This window comes from Canis aureus, chromosome 31, assembly GCF_053574225.1.
Source record: "Canis aureus isolate CA01 chromosome 31, VMU_Caureus_v.1.0, whole genome shotgun sequence".
NCBI lineage: Eukaryota > Metazoa > Chordata > Mammalia > Carnivora > Canidae > Canis > Canis aureus.
The window spans coordinates 7,929,057-7,955,112 of NC_135641.1; the positions used below are offsets into that span (position 1 = coordinate 7,929,057).

A 26,056-nucleotide genomic window follows, 5' to 3' on the forward strand; every position below is an offset into this window, starting at 1 on the left:
TGAGGAAGGACCTGAGTGCATTATCCAGTGTGGTTGAATTCTTTATTTGGTATCAAAAATGCTTTGCTTTATAACAAAGAGCTCAGACTTCTCCCACATTGCAGTTCATCTATTTTACTCATGGCACGATTTTTTTTAAACAATAAATTTATTTTTTATTGGTGTTCAATTTGCCAACATACAGAATAATACCCAGTGCTCATCCCGTCAAGTGCCCCCCTCAGTGCCCATCACCCATTCATCCCTACCCCCCGCCCTCCTCCCCTTCCACCACCCCTAGTTCGTTTCCCAGAGTTAGGAGTCTTTATGTTCTGTCTCCCTTTCTGATATTTCCTACCCATTTCTTCTCCCTTCCCTTCTATTCCCTTTCACTATTATTTATATTCCCCAAATGAATGAGACCATATAATGTTTGTCCTTCTCCGATTGACTTGTTTCACTCAGCATAATACCCTCCAGTTCCATCCACGTTGAAGCAAATGGTGGATATTTGTCATTTCTAATGGCTGAGTAATATTCTATTGTATACAGAGACGACATCTTCTTTATCTATTCATCTTTCGATGGACACCGAGGCTCTTTCCACAGTTTGGCTATTGTGGACATTGCTGCTAGAAACATTGGGGTGCAGGTGTCCCGGCGTTTCATTGCATCTGCATCTTTGGGGTAAATCCCCAACAGTGCAATTGCTGGGTCGTAGGGCAGGTCTATTTTTAACTCTTTGAAGAACCTCCACACAGTTTTCCAGAGTGGCTGCACCAGTTCACATTCCCACCAACAGTGTAAGAGGGTTCCCTTTTCTCCGCATCCTCTCCAACATTTGTGGTTTCCTGCCTTGTTAATTTTCCCCATTCTCACTGGTGTGAGGTGGGATCTCATTGTGGTTTGGATTTGTATTTCCCTGATGGCAAGTGATGCAGAGCATTTTCTCATGTGCGTGTTGGCCATGTCTATGTCTTCGTCTGTAAGATTTCTCTTCATGTCTTTTGCCCATTTCATGATTGGATTGTTTGTTTCTTTGCTGTTGAGTTTAAGAAGTTCTTTTTAGATCTTGGAAACTAGCCCTTTATCTGATACGTCATTTGCAAATATCTTCTCCCATTCTGTAGGTTGTCTTTGAGTTTTGTTGACTGTATCCTTTGCTGTGCAAAAGCTTCTTATCTTGATGAAGTCCCAATAGTTCATTTTTGCTTTTGTTTCTTTTGCCTTCGTGGATGTATCTTGCAAGAAGTTACTGTGGCCGAGTTCAAAAAGGGTGTTGCCTATGTTCTCCTCTAGGATTTTGAGGGAATCTTGTCTCACATTTAGATCTTTCATCCATTTTGAGTTTATCTTTGTGTATGGTGAAAGAGAGTGGTCTAGTTTCATTCTTCTGCATGTGGATGTCTAATTTTCCCAGCACCATTTATTGAAGAGACTGCCTTCCTTCCAGTGGAGAGTCTGTCCTTGTTTATCGAATATTAGTTGACCATAAAGTTGAGGGTCCACTTCTGGGTTCTCTATTCTGTTCCATTGATCTATGTGTCATGGCACGATTTTTAAGCTTTTTTTTCCCCTCTGGAACTTCTCTGATAAGCTTACCTCCACTTAAAAAAACATCAAAGCCTAGAAAGAAATTATTAGAAAAGACGAAAGAAAAGCACCTTTAGTTTAAGCTTCAAATGAAACCAAACTGATTAGTCATCCAAGATCAGGTGACCTGGCAGTAAGCTTACAGCAAATCATGTCTGTCATTGTCTTCTTATTCTAATTTCTCCTTAAAACGGTGAGCAAACTGCCTACATGCAGCCATATCTCTAAAAGAGGCTGATGAAACCTGAAACTAAACTAGCTGTTGCCCTATTTGAGTCTTGTTTATTCTAAATAAGATGATAAAAATCAACACAAGAGAAAAGACAGTGTCAGCATAGACCAAAAATAATGCCTACTTAATTAAAATATACCAACTGTAAGTGTTATACAATAATTTTTATGGCATATCTAATCAAGGGCAAGCATGAAAGCCTTGTTGCCTCAAATGCCCTTACCTACTTGTACTTCTAGAGAGAAAAAAAATGGTCCTTGGTGGTGTTTCATGCTGGCTCCCTAGATATCATTGACACAGCCTGTTGCTAAAACACAGCTGAGTTTACTGCACACCACATGAGGGATGACATAGACTCAGTGGAGCTTTGCCAGTGTCTGAGAGAGATGAGGTGTCATCAGATTTTGTTGGAAATCTGAAGTTTGATGTAGGGTGGGTCTCCCAATGCCTAGACTTTCTGACTGGAACAAACAGGAATTCAAAGAGTGGTAGAGTACAAGGCCTCTGTTGATGCTCGCAGTTGAAGACTTTCTGGGTCTTTCCACAAGTTTCTGTATTGAGCAGTCAAGTTATTTGCCTAGACAAGATTCTCTTGGAATGCTAAGTGCTGTTCCTGAGGACAGTGAGATGGTAAGGTGATGTTAAGGAAGACAGCAGACTGTACTTGTGCCATTGTCCAAGTTGTATGTAGGTAAAGGGTTGGGGGGAATTTGGGGGAGGGGGTTTTGGTTCTCCAGTGGACTGAAAGGAGGCCTGTGTCTTGAGAACTGCTATTTCCTTATGGATAGACAGCCAGATGACGTGGAGAACTAATAGAGGCATAGATAATGCAAAGCTATGACGATCCAAGTTCATTTGCATTTAACTTTAACAGCATTTGGGCTCCAGGCTCCCCACCTCTCCATCCACACTCTCAAATTGGTGTGAGAAGTGTGACAGGGGGTCTCTGCTCTCAGGGAGTGAGTCACTTAGCTGGAGATCCAGCACCAGCCCATTTCAAACCACACCTATACATTCACAGATATAAGGGTGCACACTTCCAAGTGTCGTTGGAGTTAACAGAAGGTAAACAATATGGGGTGACAGTGCTTATGAAATTCACAACTTTACGTTCTGAAGAAACAATGAATCCAAATTGAGTATTTTTTAAAGATTTTATTTATTTATTTATTCATGAGAGACAGAGAGAGAGAGAGGCAGAGACACAGACAGAGGGGGAAGTAGGCTGCCCTGCAGGGAGCCCCATGTGGGACTCCATCCCGGGACTCCAGGACCAGGACCACGCCCCAAGCCGAAGGTAGGCGCTCAACCTCTGAACCACCCAGGCATCCCAAAATTGAGTATTTTTAAGTAAAATTTATTTTGAAGTTTATTCTCACTTTTGGGGGGAATCATAGGTCTCATCATGTTATTCCTATTTGCTTGTGAAATAAGCCCAAGATCAACAAAATCTCAGACTATCAATAAATATCTGTAAAATGAGCAAACAGTTGGTATTCATGCTTTGAATTTATGGAGAATAGACATTACAGGATCTATACCTTTAAAAGATCTATTTCTTAAAAAGCAGGGGGAAATGTCTCAGTTTTCATGGAAAGAATCTCTGGCAATTCGACTTCCCAATTATTAGAATATTTTCATATATTCTGGAAACTTATTTATTAGTGTCAAATGTCTATAGTTTTCTGTCACTTCTTTTCTTCTGGAATTACGCATGTCAAAAGAAGTTCCAAATGCACGGATTGAATCAGTGGCTCTTAATGTGCTTAAAGCTCCTGCCAGTCAGGGTTCTCTTCAAGTCATTGTAACTCTCTACCGACATTAGTAAAACTAAACTAGAGAGCCACGCCTCCATTGTTCACATGCTGATTGCCCTGGCCAAATTGCAGTATGGCTGATTGCTAGGCTGCCATCCAGAATTCTCTTAAATTTCAATTAGCTTGTACATCTCTCTGCATGTTCTACTCTCCATGGGTGCCCATTGGTGCTCTTGGTCATTGGGTAGACATTGTGCTGCATCCTAGAGATGACAGCTTCTCTTAGTAAAGAGCCTCCTTGAGACCCTTGAGAAGGAAAGCCACCAGCCAATCTAGACAATTTATTTAAGAATGCACACATTCATGTCCTCCTTGATGCCCAGGCATGAATGTGTGCATTCTTAAATAAACGTGATATGATGAGCACTGGGTGTTATATTATGTGTTGGCAAACTGAATTGAAAGAAAAATTTAAAAAAATGTTCACATTCTCATGCTGGTGGTGGCAAGGGAAAAAGGAGAGGTGTGGAAATAAACAGATACCACGCAAATGGAAAACTACAAAGCATACTGTTCTGAGCTTCCTATAGCAAGGGAGTCAGCCGCCATCACTTACTCATATTTGGTAGAGAGTCAAAGGCAGGCAGCAGAATGGAAAGGTTCACAGTAGAGAAAAGGGAAGGATTCAGATGTGACCTCACCGCCTGTTGGCATGTGGGGGTTGGAGGACTTAACAAGAAGCGCTTAGTTAAGTGTGCATGCATATTTGGCTTTCTCTAATTAGTCCAAAACCTGATCCCTAAAGTATGGAAGCTACCAGTCATTAATCAAGTACTGGCCATTGGGGGCCAATTATTATAAAAGTTATGGTTCGTCTTCCTAGACTGTCACTGGAGATAGCAATCTTGCTCCCTGCAAGTCTGACTTGTAGCAGGCTGGCTTCCTGGGTTTACCAAAGTTAAGGGGCTGGTTTCCTGGGCAGGCTGCCGCAGGTTGTGGATCAAAGTTCTATTTTTGCACACGATCTGGCCATTGTCTGTTCATACATTAAGTGTCTCCATGGTAATATATGTGGAAGTTATAATGTAACAGAGCACAGCTTCTAAAATATACCTTATTGTAAATTAGTTTTTAGTTAGAGTATAATAAAATTGTAATAAAAGGAAACATAGCCAGGTTATTTGGAATCAGTTATCTACTCTGGGTTTCTCTCCCTCAGATATCAACTATATAGGCCAGTCTGTGGCAGTGGGCACTGATTGTAAAGGAAAGCACCATGAAAATACAAGAACCCAGGAGTTAGCTGATGGCAAAGATTAACCCAACTCAGTATCTTCTTGGATCTGTTTTTCGTTGGGTCCCAAGCTAGTGGATACCTATGCATGTGTTTTCCTGTGAGGGAGTGTTTATGAGTTCTTGGTCTGAAGGTCTAGGGGCCAGGAGACATGGGTCGAGAAAGAACATGGCTTCAAAGAAGGAACCGTATCAGAAATCGTTAGGGAAGAAAAAGGAAAGAGCACTGAGTTAAAATTTCACGAACTAAATCACATATACAGAATTCTCTAGTGTAAACCATTTAAATAGCAAATTGCTAGGAAGAGATCACTGAAGTGCTACTTTATTCAACTTGATAGACTCTTTCTGTGAACACTTGTTGGGTCCTGCCATGAGGCTAGAAGTAGCTCCATTTTGATCTGTTAACAGCAATTTGTAACCTTACGACAAAACCAGTATGTATCTTCACTAAGACAATACATTGCTCGTGCCTTACAAATTTAGTATTTAACCGGAATGACTGACTCCTACAGGATATCAATGATGAGCTATTTCCTCCTTAAACAAAAGGCACTTTTTATGTTACTTTTGCACAGTAGTATTGAAACCAGTTATTTATTGAATACGTATGAGGCACAAGGGAACTGGATTAGGCATCTGGAGGATGGAAAGTATTTCTGGACTGGAAAGAATATGGGGAAGGCTTGTAGATAAGGGATAGACACATATATCTGCAATGCATTGGTGGATGAATAATATCCCTCATGAGTGATATCAACTCAAGGGCTCTCCGGGGTCTCTCTGGGAAGGGTGCTATTTCCTGGCCGCTGATGAGCACAGGAGTTATCATAACACCCTTGACAACTCTTACATTTTCATTTGTCAGGTTGAAAGTTAGTACACCACCCATGCCAATGCATGTTTAGACATTCATTTTCTTCCGCGTGCTTATTCCCACCATTGCATGCTGCGGACAAGTGAGAGAGGAAATTTGACAAGCAATTTGTGTTATGTCAGTTACCAAATCACATCCCTCATCTGCCCCTCTAATCACACAGAAGCCTCCCAAAGCCCATGAGGCATGAAGTTCCAGGGGCTTAAGAGGTTACTGAGGCAAAGTAAGAAGCCCAAAATAGACATGAAGGGACTTGAGCAAAAAGAATCCTCCTTTCAGCTACTTAATACAACTGTCCCAGGACTTTCAGAAAGTGACTTACTTCCACCTGTTTCTAGCAGTTACCTAGTGTAAATGTTTGTGTCTCCCCAGAAATCATATGGTGAAGTCCTAACCCCCAGGGTGATAGTATTTGGAGGTGGAGCCTATGGTGATTAAGATGATTAAGTTTAGAGGTCATAAGGTTGGGTTGAGACCATCGTAATTGGATTAATGCCGTTTTATAAGAAGAGGGTACATATGCACTAAGAAACAGCCATGTGAGCACCCTCAGAGAAAGTGCTGTCTACAGGCACGGAATACCAGGAAACTAATCTGCTATAATCCGATCTTGAACTTTCCATCATTCAGTCTGCAAGAAACAAATGCTTATTGTCTATTGTTTGAGCCTCCCAGTCTGTGGGACTTGGTTACAGCAGCCCAAGATGACTAAGACACCTTGCTCTGAATCTTAGAGGAACGGCTCTAAGCAGCCAGGAAATAGCACCCTTCCCTACCCTCTCCCCTGGGGATGTTTGGCAACGTCTGGAGAAAGTCTTTCTTGGTATAGTGAGTTTGCTGGTAGCATCTAGTGAGTAGAGGGATGCTGCTAACATCCCATAGTGTACAGGACACCCGACAGCCCCCTTAACGAAGCAAGATACAGGCAAAACATCAATGGTGTCAAAGTTGAGGAAACCCGCTCCTGATACTACACACCCATCTGCCTAGAAGCCCTGGAAACCTGAACATTCCCATGTCTCCTTAATAGCATATTATTTCCTATATGTCTCTGATAATTCCAAAAACCGCCCCAACTAGGAAACCCATCAAAGCATGACTCTTGGTAAGCCAGATGACAGTAGTTGGAAAAAGCACAGGTCGGCCCTTCCAAATGATCGTACTGAGTCCCCTCCATACATGCTTGAGTCTCCACACCTTCCTGTCCCTGCTGGCTCACCACAAAAACTGTAGGGCAGGCGAGTCCCAGCAGCTCACAAAAGTGAGATGTGCATCCTGGAGCAGATGCTTGCACCATGAGAGAGTGGACCCTGTGGCCAGTTCTCTCCAAACTATTTCTCTCACTCTCCATAGATCCTTTTGGTTTCCCAGGCAACTAAATGTGTTCCTGAGAAATACATGCATGCAAGATTTTTAAGAGGAAAATAAAACAAACAACCACTTTCATTTGGGGTATAGAGTGTGCTTCAGCCTGACTGGTGTTTGTGATGGTTTGGGTTGGGTGGGGTTGGGTGAGGTTCTGGTGGGTTTGTTCATGGCTACTTTCCAGGATGTAGGGGTTGCATGATGCTTCCTTTAGGGCAGTGTATATGGAATGCCTGCCTTGAGCCAGGCTTGTCCCAGGTGCTAGGAGCTTGGTGATAAGCACCTGTATCCCCTTGCCTCCTGGAGGTGACTGAGGTGAACAGACCTTGGCGCTCTGCTAGAGATAGACCGGGATTTAGGGTGGGGTAGGGCAGCTAAAGCAGCTGCAGGAGAAAGAGAAACGGGAATGCCTTTCTAAGTCACATAATGGCCGAGCTGAGCCTGGAGAAGTTGGAGTTAACCCGACACAGGAGCGAGCAACACGGGAAGCAATAGCAAAGGGAGTTAAACCCCAGCACTGAACTCCTGTGTGATACTTGCAACACTACAAGCAGGGCTGCCTTGAGGGGGGGGGGTAGGGAGGCTCCAGGGACTGCAGGGGCCCCCCCGGAGGACGCAGCTTCGTCAGGGAGGCGAGCGGAGCCACGTGTGGGCGGAGGAGGGTCCCAGGTCACTTCGGCTGCGACGAAAACAGAATTTACTTGCACGTATGAAGACACATTCAGACCCATACCACTGTGTCACACAATGAAATCGGTTGATTTTTCGGTTTTTACTGACCGCCCAGAGAATAGTCACGGTGGTCCTGAATGTTTTCTGGTCCCTCCGCTGGCGCACATCTGCTCTGCCTATATTCTCTCTCCCTCAGGGAGGCCGCAGACCCCTTGGCGGGTAGTTGCCAGATTACAAACCCGGAGCCCAGCACAATGGAAAAAGACATGGAAAGAAACAAAAAGCACTTTTCTGCTGTTGGTGTTGGGGGCAGGGACTGTGTTAGGTGACTTCCTTCCTGCGTCCCTTCAGCCCCACGGCCCAGCCCCCTCCATGGCCTCATCTTCCAGGACTGGCACCGGTGTGGCCTGGTTTCTGTGTCGCGTGCAGGCCCCGGGTGCTGGTCACCTCTGAGCTCCAAGATGAGATCCTGTGCAGTCACCACTTCCTGAGAGAATCCCGGCCTTCTCTGCAGAGGTATCAACAGTAATGACACCTACCTAAGCAACCCTCCTAAAAGTCAGGAAGTGTTGAAAGGAATAACTCTTTTGACAATATTTTAAACTTTCTTTTCTGTTCCTGATAATGTTGGAGATTATCCCCAGGAAGACACCTGGACTTTGTGTTGCTGTTCAAGACGCTCTAGAGAAATTGGTCTTGAGCTTGCCACCGGGTCGGTGCTGGGTGTGTGTGTGTAGTGGACTCTGGCGAATGCAAAGTGAGTTGTCTTTTTAGCGGGCCGGGGTGAAGCAGAATCCAGTGGTATGACAGCGATGTTTGCAGCTGATGTTAGGGGCTGATACATCATCATTTTTATTTAACTAATGTTTATTTACTTTTGTTATTTTTTCATAGACACTAATCTTAGAGACCTAGGAGATAGGGATGTCACTCAGGGAGACGCCCGAATATGTTCAGTGCGGAATGACAAATTCCATGGAGCTACCCTGACTGATGATGTGTGAATACTTTTCAAACAAAACAAAAGATAGTTAACTATTATTTGTGGTCTCGTCAAAGTAGCTATTCTATAAACTTGGGCCAAACACATATGTTGAGCAGCGTATCAGTTAGCTAGGGCTGCGCAACAAAGCACCGCTAGCCGGGTGGATTGAATAATGTATATTTCTTGTCTCCTGGTTCTGGAGGCTAGATGATTTTGGCAGGTTTCTTCTGAGTCTGTGAGGGAGACTGTTCCATGTGTGCCCCAGCATCTGGTGGTCTCCCGGAAATCTGGGGCTTTCCTTGGCTTGTAGAAGCACCACCTCATCTCTGCCTTCATCTTCACATGGGAATCTGTGTGTATCTCCAATTTCTCCTTTGTATTAGGGACACCAGTTATGTTGGATTAGAGTCCTACCCTGCTGCAGTATGATCTCCCCTTAATTTATAACATCTGCAATTTCCGAACAAGTCCACATTCTGAAGCTGTGGTACCCAAAACTTCAACATATGAATGGGGGATCGGCACAGTTCCACCTATAAGTAGCAGCATCCCTGTATTCACCCCCATTCCACACCAAGTAAACCATCAATTGCTTTTCACCATAGGATGAGGTGAGCCACTAAATCTCTCTGGTTAAAACCAGCAAGGATGACAGGCCCCAGTCTCTGACTAAAGAGAAGAAAGAAAACACTCATCAAGAAAAAGGAAGGGGAGAGGAGGAGAAGGAAGGTGTCGTGAGGTGTACGGGGACCCCCAACACAAATCCCTAGAACGTGTGAATGTGACCTTATTTGGGAAAAAAAAAAAAAAAAGCCTTTGTAGATGTCACTGAGTTAAGGATTTTGAGATAAGTTCCTCCTACATTAGCCCCCTGGGCCCTACATCCAAAGATAAGCATCCTTTTAAGAGACAGAGCAGACACACAGAGAAGATGGAGGCAGACACTGGAGTGGTGCAGCCCCAAGCTAGGAAAGGCCACAAGCCACCAGAAGCTTGAGGAGGCAGGAAGGATTCTCTCTGAGAGCCGTCAGGGGGGTGCGGCCCTGCTGACACCTTGATTTCAGACTTCTGTCCTCAAAACTGTGGGAAAATTAATTTCTGATTTCTAAAACCACCCCCATTTGTGGTGATTTGTTAAAGCAGAAATTAATGGAAAAGGAAAAAAAACAAGCAAGCACGAGGAAGCCCGGGTGTCACTGATGGTGGCCGAGGTGGGCACCACCCTGAAGTCCCCAAACCTCTGCAACTGTGCTCTGGCTTGACTTCCTAGAGGAAGAGCAGAACCACCAGAGGATTCTGTGCCCCTTCCTTGAACATCACTATTTATTCCAGTCCCCACCCATCACTCAGCTCCTGTGCCTGACCTTTGCAATCCGTCACTGGAAGGAAAGGAGTTGCTGTGAGAACTCTGTCGTTTAATGGAATTGTGTTAGGCCAAACAACCACCACTGATCTTCATGCTTTTCGGCAAGGTAACAGCCCATACATGCTTAGAAGCATACTGGAAGTTTCTAAGGACTTGAAAATAGGGTAGCAGAGACTGCTCATAGCGGATTACAAAATGTACGTAGAAAGCATTTCTATAATAGGAAGACACCTCGTTTGTGCTTGATGCTTGGTTTAGATTTGCATGGTTTGTATTGTTTTGGTTTTATTTGGTGGTGCTAACCATGATCCTTAATAATAATACTGAAACTCTTTGTAGACCAGTGTGTAGGCTCTTGGGTAATCCTCTTGGATCATGCCGAAGTAGGCTCATCAGGATGCTGGGGCAGGAAGCTGCAGTGTCTTCATGTCTCCATTTGAGAAGGTGACACTATCAAGAAGTCATTCCTACCAAGTGAATGGACCCACGTTAGCAAACCTCACTGCAGTGAGAGCAGACAGCTAGGAGAATCATCACCATATTTCCTGCCAGGCAGATGCTGCTGTCCAAGGTACAACCTGCAAGAAGATGCAGGGAGGGAGCCTGCCAACCTGTTGCTCTCAAACAGGCAGGACAGCCTCTCTCTCCCCTGCCTGCGCTCCATAGCGCATGAGACGATTAGGCAGTTATAGTTTCCAAAAACTGTGTGACAGTTTAGACAAGAAAACTCAAACACCAGCCACTTTGCTGGGCTTTAGGTCAACTGACCTGCCTCAACTCTGGCTGTGATAGTTTCCTACTTGTTTAAACGGTTGTACAATCTCTTCCATTTGTCACATCTTTCTCCTTTGCAACAAATGAAATCCCATGACAATAAAGAAATTACCAAAGGACTATCTAGCTTTTTTTTCTTTTCCTAGGATTTTGCAACATTAAATGTTGCTTGTTATAAATATGTCATCAGCTGGGTTCAGATCTAATATTAAGTTATTTTGATTGAGTGAGAGTCAGAAACAAAATTTGGTCCATTTTTGGTTTTCTAGGCTCATTTTTTGCTTCTGTCTTTATATACATTTTTTTCTTTTTAAATTCTTTATCTTCATATCTCATTCCCATTTATCATGTTGTAAATAATCCATATAATTATAATAGTTATTGTATTTTTTTAGTATAGCACAAACACACTCATTGAAGTTTTAAATTCATCGAAATATAAATCCTTTAAGATTTAGTAGTACACACACAAACCATAAGCCTATAATATAAACATGGGTGTTCTGAACACATTAGAAATGCCAACGATCCATATATGAAATGTTCACCGTGGTTAATTAATTAAAGGAAAACAGGTAATATTATGTTGCCCAAGATATTTTTAGAATTAATCAGAGAAATGTTTTCACTACCCAGGGAATTTAGAGAAATAGCTAAAACACATTATTTTTATTAAAACAATTTGTCAGTATATTTGGGTTCTGATGTTCTTTCTGTTGAACTTGGAATTATGTGTAAAATAAAAATACAAAAGATGCTACATTTCTTTACTCTGAAAAAAAAAAAACACGGCAGAAACTAGAAATTAAGCTCTGACCTAGACATCAAGTTTTGTAAATTAATACTATTAAAAATCAGTCTCAGGACAAATGAGAAGTTTTCTTAAAGAAAAGAAATGTTCTTTTGTTAGTAAAGACTGCTCTGAATTTTCGTCTCTAGTAAAGAACATTGTCTCCTAAGCATAAGGGAGACAGGAATTTTATAAGATCTGGAACATGTTCAGACCTGGGCATATAATTTAGGGCCCATGATGTGTGTTAAAGCGATAGATTGATTGATGAGTCAGACAGCCTCAAGCTGCTTTGAGTTACTTGTCATCTGAGTCTTATTTCAGCTACAAAGGTAGATCATCTAAGCAAAGTCAGACCCTGGGGAACCTGTCACCCAAAGCCAGATAAGATCCATTGGCATCCAAACTTCAGCTCAGTAATTTAAATTGGAATTTGAATTGCCTAGTGGAAATCAGTACTTGGCTTGGCTGGTTGGTACTAGGAAGAAAAGCAACTTGGGAAACAAAATTAAGTGAATTTCAATCAATGAACCTCCTCTATTTGAGAACCTATACTGGGAATTCCTCCAGAAGCAGCATCTTGGTTAACAGAGAAGGTGAACAGTAGTCAAAGAATTCTATATCCTTGTTCTGTGACATTTATCTCTCTGGTTTATGAAGTACTCTGTGAACAAAGTATGGATGTTGGTGGGGCGGGGCATGAAATCAGAACAAGACAGTTGCAGTTAGGAATAAGGTGTATTTAGGACAAGCCGCTCCTATCAGCCATTACTTAAAATACACTACTGTGCATTGTCTCTGGCCATCTCTTTTATGTAATCAGAGCAATTCTTTCAGTTCTGATTTTATAACATTAAATCAAGTTGTTATGAAACTGGGATTTCTTTGGTGCTGAAGATCTGTGGATACTCAGTGATAAGTAAGCAGAGTAACACCAAGAGCAATGTTGGTCACCGTATTTGGCAGAGCCAACCTGGGGGCATCCCTCAGAAACCCAGTTCTCCGAGAAGGGAATGGGTGGCATGCACAAAATTATTTCCTTATTCAGATACATTTGGGAAACTCTCTGTTAAACTAAGTTCACCTAGTGGCTTTATTTTGTCTAACGGATTGGCAGAGACTTTACTTTGCTAATATACATTGAAAATCTCTGAGTTGAATGTCAAGCACAGCATTTCCCACAAAACGCTACAGAGAAACCCTTTCTAGAACACAGCATCCTGTAGCACTAGTATTCCTGGGATCTGTCATAGAGGACGTTAATAGCAGCAGGATGGGTGTGAAGCCAATTCTTGTCCATCCAAGCACTATTGTTGCATCTTCTTACATTGTATAGTCAAACGTAAATTGTTTAGTGATATGTCAGTAAACATGTTATTAGATATCACTCAGTCCTCCATTTATATTATTGCTGGAAAGATCAGTTACATATGTAAGCTAACGAGACACAACTCCAATGAATGTCATAGAATGACTGACTGAATAAATGAGTTTCAGGGTAGGTGTCATACAGGTGGTGAAGATTATACCTCTGTATGCATGTGTGGTAGGTATAGCATAACATGGAGATGTTGAATCCCTATGTTGTGCATCTGAAACTCATGTAATGTGTATCAACTATACTCCAGTTTTAAAACATTTTTAAGAAGAAGGATTATATCTGTGGAAAGAGCTCAGACGCAGGAGGGAGGAGGGCCGGTCTGAGAGGGGAGCTTTTAGCCAGGAAACTCACAGAGAGGTACCAAAGCCAGAAGACAGCTCTGCAGCTTTACACACATTGTCTAACCTCTTGGGACTGCCTTCGTCTTCTATGTAAACTGGAAGTGCACCTGCCTTTGTTATACCCCCAGGGAGATGCAAAACAGAAATTGAAAGAGTAGATGTGATTTTTCTTAAGAAAGTTAAGCTACTTTATAATGTAATCTGTGAGCAGTAGTGTGTGAAGAAAACCTGTAGCTGATTCTCTCTCTTTAGGACCTTCATTCATTTTTATTTTGGCTGAGGGGTCAATGAATTTGAGAAGGCAAGAACAAGGGAATGCAGTGTTGTAATTTGTCATTACCTGCATTCATCAGTGTATTACTGTTATCTAATGTGCTAGTGTCAGGTAGGAGGACTACTGTCTTCATTTTCTGTTCCTAAAAACAAATTTTGCTTATGAAAATGTGATCTCATCTTGTCTCTCACTCTATTGTCTTCTAAAATTTTAATCCTAGGAGAATTCTTGGGTCTTTGTTGGATAACAATCTTGACCTAAAACTAAAAAGGCCTCCAGAGTATCTCCCCTGAGGCTAGGATCAGTGAGTTTAAAGTTTTCACCTTTACCTTTTTCTGCTAAAATTAGACAGTGAATTGAGATAAACTTTTTTTTAGCTATCATACTGAATATTTAATCAAATCACTTAAATCCTGTTATAATGTGTCAAATCAGTTACTTGATTCATTTTCAATATTTCTCAAAAACCAGTTTCTTTCTAGTTCAAAAGATGCTTCAGCAAACTTCCTGTTAATTAACTGCCATTTTTATTTTTAGAGCAATTCTTATACAAATTAAATATGCTTATCTTAGCCACCTCCTTGTCCATATTTCTACTCATTACCCTACTTCTCAAGAAGTATAAGAATTTCTCAAAATCTAATTCAGTGAAATCCTCTGGATAAGGTCCCAAGGTACTAAAAAGTACAATTCCTTTTGTCTTCCAAACAGATGGAATAGGTTATTTATTTGGAGGTAATAATTCTTAAGAGAACTGCACACCATACACTAAGACCTATAAAATTCTACTTTGTTTAATATTATTTCCATTCGGAGGGTTGAGTTATCATTTGAATCATTTTCCCAGACCAGTTGCTTACCAATTCTGGCATATGAAATAGGTCCTTATATGTGTTGTAAGTCTGTGCTTGTTTCTTAAAATCATAGTTATTAGAAAAAAGAAGAAGGAATTTTTGCATTTCTTCCAGAATTTGTCTCAGCCTCTGCCCACAGCAACCACTGATTGCTTGGCCCTAGCTGATCCCATTTTACGATGACTTTTTTTCTCTCTCTCTTCCTCTATTTGGATAAATCTTTAATCAATTAAAGCAACTGGCAGATCCATAAAACAAGGTTCATTATGGTTCACATTTTAGAAACATCAAGACATCTCATTAAATATTTATTCCAACCTAGAAGGAGCAAAGGGACAGAGGTGGAAATGAGAAGGTCCCATTCTGGGAAAAAGGGACTGACATGATCAGACCAGAGGGCTGATGTTGCACAACTATTTTCCAGTCTGTGAAAGGAAAATGTAGGAGCAGAAGCATCAAGAGGAATGAATTTTTACGTACAAAATGTTACAAGGCATCCAGACTTAATAAGAACCAGCTTTCCACATTTAGAATAAAAAGGTACAATTTTACCATGGTTTATAAGGTTATGGCTGGTCATTTCAAGCTCGACAGTGGTGTTCTCACAAGATAATCATATCATCTGACGCATGTTGGTATTGGCATGTCAGAGAGAAGTTGATTCGGCAAGTAGGCAACTGATAGCAAATGACTCAGAGTCATTATTTGGGACTAGGATGAGAAGGGCCATCCTGTATTTCTTTTTCTTTTCTCTCTCTCTCTCTCTTTTTGTTTCCCCGGGTTGATTTTTTTATTTTGTCCTGTTCTCCCGATTCTCTGCTGTGACAAGCACACAGCAAGTGCAGGGTCATGGTGGAGGCAGATTGAGTTACCCATGCACCTTCACGGTGCCTCCTGATCCAGAAGCTCTGCTCCTAAGATGCAGGTGTTACTCAGCTGTTTTCTTATTTGTGACCATCTGTTTGATGATTTACTTTATTTGACCATTTGTACAGACATGGGTGTAGCAAGCAGTGTGGATTCATTCACAAAGACATCTTTACACGTTTATCCAAACTAGACCTGTATGATAATAAATCTTGAGAGTTAACTTTTGTTTTGTTTTACAGCACCTGGGTTTGTAATCTTGGTTACTTCATATAGCAGAAAATTTTTTATTCCCTTTCCTCTCAGCTACTGGGATCAGTAACCCAAGACTGTCAGAGTCACTTTTGCCAGTCTTCACCTCCACAACTATAACTCAGAATATTCTGTCTCTCTGAGCTATAACTTCTCAATGCTCTGGCCATGCTGCCTGTGGATGGGGTTCCTTTTTTTTTATTATTTTTTTTATTTTTTTTTAATTTTTTTTTATTTATTTATGATAGTCACACACACACATTGAGAGAGAGAGAGAGAGAGGCAGAGACACAGGCAGAGAGAGAAGCAGGCTCCATGCACCGGGAGCCTGATGTGGGATTCGATCCCGGGTCTCCAGGATCGCGCCCTGGGCCAAAGGCAGGCGCCAAACCGCTGCGCCACCCAGGGATCCCTGGATGGGGTTCCTTAAGCCATACAGCACAAGACAAGCCTGAGACGATGTTGTAGACTTTAATTCCGCCTACAAAATGCACGTTTTTTTTTAATGGGCTTGTCATACCTAATTAAATTATATTTGCCTTTAAATGTGACATCTATGGCATGGTTATGGGTACAGATCTGATTTTTTTCATTTATGTTCTACTAGAAAGGAGGACAGATTCTAGTTCAATCTGTGAAAACCTAGGGTCAAAGAAAGTAAATGGATTAGTCAAGGCATTTTTCTTATATTATTTCACCACAGTTTTAAGTTGTATAGACAAGACCAATCAACATTTGTAGTTATGTTTACAGAATTATTAACCTTCTGTTAGTAACTGTAAATTATGTTTACAGGATTTATAACTTTCACAGATAATTTATTATCTTACTATTTTAAGAATTTATAATGTATTTTTCTGAATTCTGAAGGATTAATTAGAATAAGATTTCATTTAAAGAATGTTTCATCTAGTTTTTATAAGCATAATCTGTTAAATCAAGCATTTGGGACAGAGGAAGTAGAGAGAAGGAAGCTTTTGTAACATGCCCAATTCAAAATAGAACATTAATCGCAATTAAATTTGTTTCATTTAGCCTAAGTAATTAATCCTCATTCTCTTGATCTTGAGTGTTACAGTTAGCAGTATTTCAAAGTGAATGAGTTCTGGAAATCCTGATTGAATCTCTTAGCAGTGTGAGAGTTACCCCTCCATGGTGATGATATCACCTCTACAGGGTACCTGTAGCCTATTTATTTATTGTATCAAATGTTAAGATACCTGTTGGAGTTCTTTAATCAGTATTTTGATGTTTCTTCCAACAGACCCAATTACATATCTGTAGCTCTGTCAGGGGTATCTGGGCAAGCATGAGAGAAAATCACAACACCTCTCTTGATGATAAGGCTGAATGACTCTGATTACTCATCACAATCAGTAATAATAAAATTGAGATGAGTTTAGTTTTTATAAGGAGTTGGTGACTAGCATGAAGGGAATTATCCATGATGGACAGTAAGGGTACTGAAGATTTCCAGGATCTCATTATCTATCCCTTAAAGATTATATTAGGATTACCACCAACTAAAAATCTCTTTTTTTTATTTTTAATTTTTATTTAAATTCAGTTATCCAACATACAGTACATTACTTTCAGATGCAGCATTCAGTAATTCATCAGTTATGTATAATACGCAGTGCTCATCACATCATGTGCCGTCCTTAATGCCCATCAGCCAGTTATCCCATCCCCCACCTCCCCTCCTGGGACCCTTAATTTGTTTCCCAGAGTTAAGAGTCTCTTCTGGTTTCTTTTCCTCTCTTATTTTTACCCATTCAGTTTACTCTTCTTCCCTTATGATCCCTTGCAATATTTCCTATATTCCACATATGAGTGAGGCCATATGATTATTGTCTTTCTCTGATTGACTTAGTTAGCTCAGCATAATACCCTCCAGTTTGATCAATGTTGATGTAAATGGTAAATCTTCATCCTTTCGGATGGCTGAGTAATATTCCATTTTGAAAAGTCTCTTTTAACCTAGAAATGGACTCTTTCCTTCAAAAGCCTGTTGACTATTAATGTTCCATTCTTTAACATAAAAGCAAACATGCTTTTAACCAAAATGGAAAATTCATGAGTGCTGGGGCATAATCATATTACTTGCCATGATTAAGTGGAGGTGGAGTTTCCCTCATTTTCATTTGCCAGGTCTTTTTGTATTGGAAGCTTGATAAATAGGCCATCTCTCACACCAGTATTAAACTGAATGAAAACATGCAGAATGCCAATTCTAGCATCTTTATTGCATGAGGTGAGGAAGAAAACTCTATGTTATTACCCAGCAACAGTCTGGGAAAGCCCTAAGATGGTTTTAGATGTAAAAGACATTTTTAAAAGATTTATTAGTTTGACTGTGGGTTGTAGATATGGGGAAGGCAGTTTCAAAAAAGAGTTCTCAGGGGATGCAAGATATAAGTCCTTAGTGTGTAAATACAAGAAATAACTGCAGCTTGGTTAAGAACTTTCCCATGTGAACAATCGTTCACATTTTTTCAAGAGCCAAGCAATACTATCTTGAACGTTTCACCTCTTGGTCTATAAGCCACATAAACCACAGTTTTAAAATATAGGGGGGGTTTGTATGTTTTCTCCTCTTTTATAATAAACTATTTATATCAGATACCCTTATAGTTACACAGTGACAGATTCTTATGATACATTAGCTCCAAAAATTCCCTAAAGAGAAAGAAAAGGTGCTAGCCACATTCCAGAAGGAGCTATGGCTATTTACAGAGCATTGTAAAAAGACTAATAATCTCCCTTTTGCAAAGGGGACAAAGCCCTTTTCACTTTTACCTACAGACATACAATCACCTGGAGATCATCACCTCACTTCGATAACTTCACCCACTGATCAAAAGTAATTTCAGACTGGGGAAAGGATTCTGACAAGCTGGCAAAGTAGGAAGCACCAGGTGTCTGGTTCTTCACATTCCCAGAGTGTATCTGATGTAACTCTGGAGTCTAATGAAGGCCTGCAACTTTCAAGGGAAAGCTTGGAGGGTAAATAGTGATCAATTTTAGTCAATTTTAGCTCTTAGCACAGTAGCAGCTGCCCATCCCTCACCTAGATCAACTTGGCTGGCAGCTATATATGTGTTCCTGAGCAGTTTGCATGCAGCTGATGGGAACCAGGGTGGGCAGCAAGGACCCTGTCCTCTAAACATCAGGGATCTGCATTATGATCACTGCTACTTCTGATCACAGAGGTGCAGACACAGAGGTAGACAGCCATTTTTTTGCACACCTCTCATTGCTGCAAGCCCCTTCCCCTCTGGCTGAGGTGACTTCCTGGGGATTTAGAGTTGGCTCCCTTCCTTCTTCTTTGGTTCCTTTTTCTCCCCTTTTGGGAACCAGACTTTAAAAACTAGGACATTCAAAAGCAAATGCATATGCAAAGGAAATTAACAGTCCCCCACATGCCCAGAAAAGGTACAAGTTCAGAAAAGATCTGAGAGGACCTTAAATTTGTACCTCAGGTTGATCCTCTGCACAGAAACAGCCTATAACAAATAAAAATAGAACAAAAACAAGCAGCAAACCCGGGGAAGGGGAAGAATCCGATTTCCAGTATTACATGAGTAGATGAGATTCTATTCCAGTTTCTACATTTACACACACACACACACACACATACACAATCATAAAGCATACAAAGAAACAGAAGTGTGGTTCATTCAAAGGAAAAAATTTAAAACAACAAAACTGTCTGAGAAGACCAGATGGCAGACCTACTAGACAAAAACTTTAGAACAACTATCTTAAAGATGTTCAAAGAATTAAGAGGTGATGTGAAGAAAGGCAAGCATATGATGAATGAATTAAATGGAAATATCATTAAAGGATAGAAAACCTAAAAGGAATTAAAATAAGAAATTCTAGAGTTGAAAATGACAATCACTGAAATGAAAAATTCACTGGAGGGATCCAAAGGCAGATTTGAGTAGGCAGTAGAACCCATGAACTTGAAGACAGGATAGCTGAATTCATCAAGACCTAGGGACAGAGAGAAAAAAAATTGAAGAAAAGTGAACAGAGTCTGAGAGATCTGTGAGTCACCATCAGGCAGACCAACATGCACAGTGTGGAAGTCCCAGAGGGAAAGGAGAGAAAGGGTCAGAGAGATTATTTGAAGAAATAATGCCTGAATGCTTTCCAAATTTGATGAAAGATGTGAATCTAAACATCCAAGAAACTCAACCAGCTCTGAGTAGGATAAACTGAAAGGACCCACACTGAGATACATAATCAAACTGTCCAAAGGTGCCATGGGGCACCTGGGTGGCTCAGTGGTTGAGTGTCTGCCTTTGGCCCAGGTTGTGGTCCTGGGGTTCTGGGACCAAGTCCCACATCAGGCTCCCTGTGGGAGCCTGATCCTCCCTCTGTGTGTGTCTCTATCTCTCTCTCTCTCTGTGTCTCTCATGAATAAATAAATAAAATCTTTAAAAAAAAAAATTTTAACTGTCCAAAGGCAAGGACAGAGAGAATCTTGAAAATAGCAAAAGAGAAAATGACTCATTACTCCTCAAAAAAGGTTATAAGCAGATTTCTCATCAGATACTTTGGAGATTGAAGCTGTATTTTCAAAGTGCTGAAAGAAAAAAAAAAAACTTGCCAATCTGGAATCCTGTATTCCAAAATGCAGAAGAAAGAAAGATATTCCCAGGTAAATAAAAGCCCAGGGAGTTTATCCTAGAACTTCCCTGCAACCAAAGGTAGTCCTACAGTTTGGAATAAAGTAAGTAGAACTATATGAAGAAATTTAGATCTCAGTAATGGTAAATACATGGGTAATTATAAAAGCTAGTATTATTGTCACTGGCAGTTTGTAAATCTTGTTTTCTATGTTTTCTACATGATTCAAGAGACTGATACATTAAAAAAAACAATTATTTTGTTTTTAGACATATGACATTTACAAAGATGGAATTTTGTGACATCCATAACTGAAAAGGGTGGGGATGGAGCTATAAATAAAGCAGAGTTTTTATGTTATTGAAGTAAAATGGTATAAATTTAAATTAGAATTTTATAACTTTAGGATATTAAATGTAATCCCCATGGTAACCATAGCAAAAATAGTTACAGAATATATATGAAAGCAAATGAGAAGAAAATTAAAACATTTCACTACAAAAAAATCAAATAAACACAAAAGAGACAGGAATGCAGGAAATGAGGGTCCAAAAAACACTACAAGGTGGGCATCTGGGTAGCTCAGTCAGTTAAGTGTCTGCCTTCAGCTCAGGTCATGATCTCAGGGTTGTGGGATGGAGCCCCATGTCAGGCTCTCTGCTCAGTGGGGAGTCTGCTTCTCCCTCTCGCTCTGCCCTGCTCATGAGTGCTCTCTTTCTCTCTCTCAAATAAATAAAACAATCTTTTTTATAAAAAAAAAAAAAGAACTACAAAACAAGTAGAAAACTAAGACAAGTAACCCCTCTTTATCAGTGATTTTTTAAAAATACAAATTGATTACACTCTCCAGTCAAAAAACAAAGAATGGATTAAAAAACATGATCGGGGCACTGGGTGGCTCAGTGATTGATTGTCTGCCTTTGGCTTGGGTCGTGATCCTGGGATCCTGGGATCAAGTCCCACATTGGGCTCCCCATAGGGAGCCAGTTTCTCCCTCTGCCTATGTCTCTGCCTCTCTCTGTGTGTCTCTCATAAGTAAATAATAAAATCTTTTTTAAAAATTAAAAACGCGATCCAACTATATGCCATCTACAAGAGACTCACTCTAGATCCAGATATTACGGGTGAGAGACAGTCTGCATTGTGTGAATACAGATCTTGATCCTTGGATTCCCCATAAGAAGATTTATGTGGGCATCTGTGCTCAGAATAAAGATAGCCAGAGGAAAGTAGCAAGCACAAAGCAATTTATTAAAATGGAAGTTCACTCTCAAAGTGGGAGAGCTGGACAAGTTCTATGAGATGGAAATGGCCTGTAGGTTGTTTTGGGATTGGATGTTATTGAGTCTCTCTGAGCTGTGACGTATAGTGGAGTAGGCTCCAATGGAAGCTATTTCAATCCTTTGGGAAACTCCTCCCACAGGTTGGGAGGATAAGTTTTTGACACTATAAGGTCTGTACATGTCATGGCACCCTTCTCCATGGGTCAGGGCTGTTTCCCACAATGCGAATGCATTACAATGAGTTTAGGAGTTACCCTGTGGCAGAAGTGGAAGAGGAGAGCATATGATCTGCACCTGTGGCTCTTTGGTCCATCAGCTCCGAGGTCTTGGAAGGCACAAGGTCAGGATGTTGTGCCCTCAGGCTTCAAAAGAGTAGCTTATTTATCACTGTCCTTGCCTCCAGGTTTTGTCTCTATCATTCCCCTTCAAGGACTTAGGACTCTGCCTTGGGGTGTTCCTTCCACCGCTCTACTTAACTCAAAGACAGAAACAAATGGAAAGTGAAAGCATAGTTGCACACCAGTGTTCACAGCAGCATTATTCACAATTGTTAAAATGAGGGAGCAACTCAAGTGGCTACCAACAAATGAATGGAGAAGCAAAAAGGGCTAGGCATATGCATGAGTGGAATATTATTCAGCCTTGAAAAGAAAGTTTGATATATGCTACAATATGGATGAAGCTCAAGGATGTTATACTAAGTAAAATATGTCAGTCACATAAAGATATATACTATATGATTCCACTTATATGAGATACTTAGAGTAGTCAAAATCTTAATGATAGAAAGTATAATGTTCATTGATAGGAGGATGGGAGGATAGGTAGTAATAGTTTAATGATACAGAGTTTCAATTTTGCAAGATAAAACAATTCTGGAGATGGATGGTGGTGATAGTTGCACAATACAAATTTACTTAATATCACCGAATTGCATACTTAAAAGTGGATAAGATGGTACATTTTAGGATATGTGTATTATATCACAGTAAAAAAAAAAAAATTGAGGGCAGCCCAGGTGGCTCAGCGGTTTAGGGCCGCCTTTAGCCCAGGGTGTGATCCTGGAGACCCGGGATCGAGTCCCATGTCAGGCTCCCTACGTGGAGCCTGCTTCTCCCTCTGCCTCTGTCTGTGTCTGTGTGCCTCTCTCTCTCTCTCTCTCTCTCTCTCTCTGTCTCTCATGAATAAATAAATAAAATATTTTTAAAAATTGAAACAGAAAGTGTAAATTTAGAGCATCTCAGCAAAAACTCACAGGCCAACTTTAGAAACTCCAGAAACAAAGAAGCCAAAGAGCTTAGACCTCAGAGACAAAGCAGCCATGATGTTTCTGACCCAACACTGCTCTCCATTTTAGCCTTTTTAAAAATTATCTTTTCTCTAAAGTTGATTTGAGAGATTTAAGCTTACGAAGACCTTTGAGTCATCACAAAGACCAGCTATACAGAGGACTCCATCTCGTGATCAAAAAGAGATACATAATCAGAAGGGACTCAAGTGACGGCTCTGTCGTCTGCTACCTTACAGAGCACAGGTGGTCAGACCACAAACCACTACTCAATATTGCTACCACCAGTGGGGAAACTAAGTGGTGGCACACAAATCAATTCCAGAAATAGGCTTAGTCCTGAGACAGAAATAGAAACAGAGTCATAAGCAAGCAAGCAAATAACACAGAAGCTGAAGAAGTCAATGAGAGCAGAGCCCTGTTGCACCATCCCGAAATTTCCACCAGCCCTTGTCTGCATCAGAGCTCTGCTAAAAGTGTCCTTCTTGGGCAGCACAGTTGGTTGGGTCTCCTGAGGTCATCTGCACCTTCATGGACCCAACACTTTAAACAGAAGACTTCAGAAAGGAGATTAGAAAGAGAAAATAATTTTAATTCGCAATTTTCTAGAGGTTCTGAACTTAGAACACAGGCTCAACCAAGGGTAGCAGAGTAAGGTTACAGTTAGTCTATCATTGAATCATTGGTGGAAACATGGTGTATTGTTCACACAATTACAGTAACTCCACTAGTCATCCCATACCAGTACTGCCTATCAAAAATAAAGTTATTTTCATCAGAAGCTAAGTAACATAGAAGAAAGGACCCAAGTATTCATTTCTACTGGGAACTTGAACAAAACAGAGTCATCTGTTTGTTGGCAGTGGTGCTAATGGCAGCAGAGTTGTTGTTTTGTTTCAATCTGAGGGAGCAACATGTTTTTCTTTTTTAACATGTGATTCTGTGACAGTGGACGATGGGGAGCATATTTCTTTCAAATGGAGGCAGGCTGAGGCATTTGCTTTGCTTTCACAAATCTAGGTGTCTTTTGAACCTGATGAGCATCTTCTTTCCTTGATGGGATTTGGCTGTGCTATTCTCCCATATAAAACTAACTAACTTTGCATGGCTTTTTTTTTTTTTTTTTTTGTGGGTGAAGAAATACAATAGAAATCCAACTTGTCCATAATCATTGAACTCTAAAATTCACTTGATTGTCACTACTCACCTCATTGCCCCATCTGGAGACTCCTGAATCCTCTTTCCTCCATCACCCCCAATGCTTCACTTGTCAGTTCCATCTTAGAGTTCTCCATCGTGACTGCCATCCTGTCCCTGACCCAGGTCACAAGTCCTCTTTTTTGTCCTGAAAATTACAGTTGCTTGTTAACAAGCATGAATCATTCTATGACTTTCAGTGTGTACCATACCATTCACTTATTTTTAATCCAATTAAATCCAGAGAAAGGGGGAGTGGTTCAGTCTGCAGTGGGTGCTGGTGCCACTGGCCTTTCTATGGACCTCAGCAGTTCATCCTAAGACAGGAAGCTCTTCTGTCTCCTGCCAGACTTAATCCCAAGGTTAGGCCTGTCTGCTTATGATCTTCTTTGCACCCACACAGCATCCCAACATACCACAGGGGTGCCACTGGGCTCCAGGTGCTCTTAATGTCCTGAGGCCCCAGCAGAACATTCCTCCTCCATGTTCCTAAAGAGATGGCATCCATCTGGGGGGCCAGCCACTCTCCTCCTTAGCCCAAGAAGAATCTCGCCTCTGTTTCTCTCTGAAATCAAACCAAACCAAAACCAAAACCAATTTGATCCCCTTCATGGTGTTAGGCTGTGATAATTGCAGTTTGACTCACCTTGCAACTTTTTCTCATCACCACTGTGGCACAAAAAGGGAATTCATTCCTAAAAAGGATTAACTCCTTTCACCTCTGAAGAAATCTCAGACCTTAGAGACCCAAAAGCTTGAATGGGGTGGGGGTGGGGGTGGGAGGAGGGGGTGTCAAGATCCCTCTTATTGGTAGCAAGAATGGCTTTTTCACTCTTTCTGTTGTTTAGAAACATGGGGAACAAAGGAAATATGTGACATAGAACAATTATGGGCACAAGCCACCTTGAGTTGCGGTGCTTACAATTTCAGTAGAAGTTCAGAGACAGATTTATTGTCAAGAAAAAGAATGAGTGTTTCTCCAACCTTTAGTGTTTCTATTCCAAAACCTTTCTTCTTCTTCTTCTTCTTCTTCTTCTTCTTCTTCTTCTTCTTCTTCTTCTTCTTTTTGAGAGAAAGAGAGAGGGCATGTGATGGAGGGGGGGCAGAGGGAGAGGGAGAGAGAGAATCTTAAGCAGACTCCATGCCTCCTGTGGAGCCCGATGTGGAGCTGGATCTCATGGCCTGAGCTGAAATCAGGAGTCAGACACTTAAAAGACTGAGTCACTCAGGTGCCCCCGAAACTTTCCTTCTGGAGGCTCCAGAATTCTCTTTGTGAAATACCAGGTTGATCTTGGGGCTCCCCTGACCTAAAGAACAAATCCTGAATGTTCACTTCCTATATCAGGCCTTCCCTGGCAAGCCCAGTGCAACCTAATGTCTTCTTTCCTGGACTTGTTATTAGCCTCACAAGGTCACTTGTGGCTGTAATTATTGTGTTCCTAGATTTTTTTTCCCACCCAGTTAGCCTCAAGGTTTATGAACACAAGGAAAAAAGCTATTCTTGCTACCCAAATTTTACATGAAGATAGGGTCCCAGTTCCAGTATGAGAAGACAGCTTTTCTCAGCAGCAGAATGGAAGGCTAAAACAATCGTATGCCCTTAAAAGAATTAACAAACTTCATCCAGACGTCTTCTCTATGGAATAATTTTACTTGATTTTTTTCTCCACATGGATGGTCAAAAATATAAATTAAAATGTATCCTTCCAAATAGGTTAATAAATAGACTAAATGAAAAATCTCCACTTGTCCAGTAAAATGTCAGCGAACCCTACTGGAAATAATTAGAAATAAAATCATGCCAAAGGGTTTCCTTGACAAGTTGTGGTTGGTTATATATGGTAGTGACTCCTGTCATTTTATACACTGTGGAGTCAATGAAAAACAACAGTGTTTGTACAGCACCCTGGGGCAAGTCAGAGAGGCTGTGCTGGGGTGGGGGTGGGGAGCTGTCCATGCTCCCTGAATGTGACGGGGACATCTTGTATTTCATTCAGG

At 41.0% G+C, this 26,056-nt stretch overlaps 1 protein-coding gene and 1 long non-coding RNA gene across 14 annotated transcripts in view; one reads left to right on the forward strand and one right to left on the reverse strand.

Moving 5' to 3' along the window:
* Nucleotides 1-26,056, forward strand: part of CTNND2 (catenin delta 2) — a 913,492-nt gene that overhangs the window by 836,868 nt on the left and 50,568 nt on the right. The window lies entirely within an intron of this gene.
* The window catches only part of LOC144302308 (uncharacterized), a 58,031-nt gene that overhangs the window by 22,883 nt on the left and 9,092 nt on the right, over nt 1-26,056 (reverse strand). For 7 of the 9 annotated variants that reach the window (XR_013369157.1, XR_013369156.1, XR_013369154.1 and 4 more), the window contains exons 3-4: nt 24,475-24,623; nt 24,069-24,206 (exon numbers count right to left, since the gene is read on the reverse strand). This is a non-coding gene — a long non-coding RNA (uncharacterized LOC144302308). Of the gene's footprint in view, nt 1-24,068; nt 24,207-24,474; nt 24,624-25,042; nt 25,168-26,056 lie in introns of those variants that run through there. The other 2 variants (XR_013369158.1, XR_013369155.1) reach the window with 2 other exon arrangements.